This window comes from Trematomus bernacchii, unplaced genomic scaffold, assembly GCF_902827165.1.
Source record: "Trematomus bernacchii unplaced genomic scaffold, fTreBer1.1, whole genome shotgun sequence".
Taxonomy (NCBI): Eukaryota; Metazoa; Chordata; class Actinopteri; order Perciformes; family Nototheniidae; genus Trematomus; species Trematomus bernacchii.
The window spans coordinates 4,416,039-4,420,965 of record NW_022987582.1 but is presented as its reverse complement, the minus strand read 5'-3'; positions in this window follow the sequence as shown (position 1 = coordinate 4,420,965).

Below are 4,927 nucleotides of genomic sequence, written 5' to 3'. Positions count from 1 at the left end.
AGAAGAAGAACAGACTGCGCAATATAAACAAACAACAAATAGCGTGTGCGTTCCATTTTCACTCTACAGCGAGAAGCTCATGGGGCTTTCCCGAACCTGTGTCGGGAGCTGGAGTTAAATGAAATCTCATATTTGCCTTCTTAATCGTTTGTTTGGGTCCCTCACTTCCGTTTCGCTTCTCATGCACTGATTCGCTAAGCTGAACAGTAATTTATTTTGCCAACGGCCGAAAAGACACGACGGTCCAGGACACACCAATCTGAGTAGGGCGACAGGACGCTCATCGACGGCCAGACATCTATCGACATCTATCGACGTCTATCAACATCTATCGACATCTATCGACATCTATCGTCATCTATCGACACCGAAGATCGCACCGGGCCTTTAGGAAGTCTGAAGGAAGGGGAAGATTTTTTTCGGCTGCGGGTACTTTCAAATTCTAGCGCACTCGAGCTGGTTTCTCCATTCTTACCTACCCTACCTTTAATACAAATGATCCCAATACGTATTATTGTATGAAAAGATCTTAAAATAAATACAAATGTATTTATTATAAACGTTAGTCCTTAACATCTATCACTGTGTATATCACCATTCAAACATCTTTTAAAAGTTTAACAAACCCCACACAGCTCAGTAAATACTGTGAAATGTTGACTTTATTTGATCATTTCAGTAAAAACTAACGTTCATATTTCTCTTTTTGATTATAATACTGAACGTTCAAAACAAAGCACTTTGGCAAGTTACCACATACGTTTTAAAATGCTTAATAAGCACCGTAACTTTCATGATATAATTTCTCGGTCATAATCGGTTGTTTCCGTGAACGGCCGACTGTTGTGTGACGGCAAATGCTGCGGCCGCAAGGCATTGTGGGGCAGCATTTTCTCCTTTTCTGTCGTAAAGGAAGGTCCAGTGGTTCCTAAGCTAAAGGAGGTTATAAAGGAAGTTTGAAACCTCCTTTCCTTTCATCTAGACTAGAGAATTTGAACGGCTCTTATCATGGCTGCCACTGAGGTACTTCCGGGTCATTTCACTAGGAAGGTTCCTAAGCAAAACGGAGGCCCAATCCCAAACCACGCCCTACACCCTACCCCTACACACTCCCGTGAACTGCGTGGAGTGACACTCGCAGCTCAACGAGGCTCCCTCCTGTCAGATGGAGGGAGTAAATACAGCGGCAAGCTTTGGGACAAACTCCCCTCTCTCCGGCAGAAACAGGAAATGATCCTAAGTTAAACAAATATGAGGTTATCATGAGGTTGTTAACATCGCAATTTATCAGTGGATGTTTGCTGGAACTACTTGTAAACAGCATGTTTCCTGACGGACACACACATCGTTGAGATCGGTCAGGTAGAGACTGGTCTCCAGTCAGCACCATGGTCAGCACCGATGAAGACTCGCTGTTTGAGGGCTTGATAACCCACTCCTCCTCCACACTCGTTGATTTGGAACAGCACTTAATGTGGTGGACCATCCGCGCGAACGCGCAAACGTAGGGGTAGTGTGTAGGGGTCATAGACTGTATATATAAAGGTAGGGGTAGGGTGTAGGGCGTGGTTTGGGATTGGGCCTTCCTTACAGAGCCCCTCCTCCAACACACACGAACACGCACATGACCAATGAGGGCACGAGATAAGTTTGTGCACTAGATGGAAGGCTGACCGGCCGGGTCGGCTCAGATAATTGGTCGTGCTTTTTACAGCGCCACGGCTTCCACAGATGAAATATTTGTATATATTTATTGTCAAAGCATTTAATGTATTCATTGCTATCGGGATGTCAAGAGCATTCCATGGAATATAACAAAAAGTGTTTCTGAAGTGAATTACCTACACTACCTTCAAGTAAAGTACAAATACCTCACCACAATGACATCGTTAGCCATGACTTTCCACCACCGGTCAAGAAGAAATTGAGGGTTTTATTATTTAAATATTACTAAGAATGATGGAGGAAATCCCATAGGTAACACCGATTTGGGATTCATAGACATAAATCTATACTGTGCTCAATAGCGCCCTCCCATTGTAGTAGCAGCACCACGCAACAGAAATCATACAACAAATACTGTACAAGTTCAAGAACTAAAAGCAAGAACAAAGTAAGTAAGCAACCTCACAAAAGTATTAACAACATTCATTGGTAATATTGTATTTGTAGCTGGGATGTACTTTAAGTGTCAGTTCAGTTGTCCAGGTGTGACGCATGCTACCACTGTCTGCTACTCTCTGCTAATGCTAACGCTAGCTTAGCATGGTTATAATTAACTTACTAGTCAACTACTAGGCCTACATCAGTCACAGGGACAGGGATAACGATTTTCTCAAAAGCCAAGACTTACCAATGTTTTGAGTTCATATAACCGTCATTGTTCTTTATTGATCCTTGTTGGAAACGATAATCAGGCTGTTAAACAGTTAGGAGTATAATGTGTTTACCTGGGTGTCAAAGACGATAACCGGAAGTGACATTAGTTTTGATTTGTTTTAAAATAATCGTTTGTAAACAAAGAAAACAATTTGTGTTAAGTCTATGGTTGGCACAAGATGCATTGATGATACTGAGGTGATAGTGACATTTCCAAATGCATCAACAATTTACTGTTATGTAGATTTTGAATATACAAATATTCAGTGAATGGCAGAACATTACACCACGTGAAATAGGATAATTTGTTGGAATGCTAGTTTTTAGACTGCTTTAGTTTAATGTACAGGCTATTCTGTCAATAAATGCATGTCATAAAAAGAGTCCAAATATATAGAAACCAGGTTAAAACCATATTTTATTTATTGTGTCGTAGATTAAATGTTCCTGATTTAAATTGGATAATAAGGAATTTGAATAATCTAAAAATGGCAGTTAGTGTGTTTTCGATACTTTTTATAGTGCGTCTTCTTAAAGTAGGGTTTATTACCTTTAAAAAACCACAGATGTTCCTGTAGGAGACAGCATGCTTTTATGTTTTAATACTCATACTGTCCTCATGTGGTCCCTACAAATTAACTTCCAAGTCTGAAAGGAAGCTCATGTATCACTTTTCTGTTTTTGTCTAATTTAATTTGTGCTTTAGTAATGTATAAGTGCAGAAAACAAGGATTCTAGTCATAATTCATACACATGTGGTGATGTCATTGTTTCTGGTGTTGAGTAACTTCTTTCATTTTTTGAGATTGTGAAGTTGTAGTGTTATTTTGTAAAGTGTGTACTGCAACAGGCTCAGTAGAGTTTCATCAGTTTTTCCCTCTATTGCCGTGCCACAGGCCTACAGTAACCATGTACCTCCCCATGGTTGTCATGGGAGTCCCTGGTTAAAGACGGCTGTGTTAGAGCGAGCTTGCTAAAAAGTCTGACTGTAGGCATTCTCACTTTGCAATTAATTTACTTGAGAAAATGGGTCAGTGGTAGCACATTAAAGCTAGAGTTGTCTTCCTGGCGTTGTCTCACTAAGGAACAGAGAAGGAAAGAAGGTTGTTTTTTAGAAATTCAAGGCCAACAATTTCCTTTCCATAGCATAGTGAAAAGGTATAGAATATCCTTCTGCTTGTATACAGTAAGATATAGGACAGTGGCTAGGTCTACAAGCTACACATGTTCAAATCAATGATGTGGTAAAATGAATTTCATTTCTCAATGAAGTCAGTTTTGTATAACCAATAAGCTGAGGATTATTCTAAGCCTATTTTATTAGGCTGTTGAAGTAGCAAAGGATGAAGAGGCTTTATCAGTGCATTCTGAATATAGAGACCCCAGCTGTAATGAATAATTGCCAAAAAAGAATTTAGGGATTTCATTATTTAACTGAAATTATGAATGCAAATAGTGCATATGAGGGCAATGGGCATTTTCCCAATCAGATAAGAGCAAAGTAGAATTATGGGTCTTAACCTCACATGAAAAAGACGCACCACCTAGAGATGGGGGACCTTTTCTCATTCTGCAGTTTGCTGTGTCAGCAGTTTAGACCAGCAGCACAATTGAAAGGCTTTGGAAGGACCCAGTCAAGCATCACACTGCTGTGCTGACAGAGGGGAAAAGATATAACGCTAACAGATAAAGTCTTCATAGGAAGGATTAATGTCCTTGCTTTACCTTCATCAATATGTGTAGGATCACGCTGGTGACCATCTTCATTTAATTAGCAAGTGTCTGACAAGTCGGTGATCTTTAATAAGAAGGGACGCTTTGTGCACGACGCAGATTAGATACAACAGTAAGGGGACAGCTCAACAAAGCTTTACTATAGCATCACTAGGAATAAAAACTCCATTGGTACCTGCAAGGCTTTACTGTAGCTGTGTTATTCTGCTGAAATAGAGTTTCAATGAATTGGTTAGTTGATCAGCTAAAGGAAGCTATTTGATTAGGGAATGAATCAATTTTTTAACATCAAGAATAATTTGGTTCCACCTTTTTAAATGTGACATTTAACTGTGGTGGGTTGACCTAATTAATAAATTAGTCTGGGTTCGTATTTGTGGAAGAAATAATCAGTGTAATACCATTTTTGTATTCGGGATTGTTGGAAACGTTATTTCGATCTCTCTGTCTGTACACACAAACTGAAAGATTGACATTAAAGTTGACTTTTACTTGGACATGCCTTGATATTTGGGAGCCTTTAATGGACACTTTTTCTGACATTTTAAAGACTGAAAACAGAACAGTAATGTATTGTTTTAGTGCTTGTGCCTGAGTGACCTAAAACCTCCTCACACGTCATACGTCTCCACCCTAACAAGTGTTTGACCTTCCAATGTAATGTCCCTCCCTGCCCAATCCTGAATCTACACTCTCCCCTTTGCTTTCGTGAGATTGTGAAACTTCCTTTTTTGGGCTGTCCAGCTCACCAGATGTTTCCTGAGTCCACTGTGTTCATACCTCACTCCCCTCCCCAGCAGTGAAAAACAAGGGA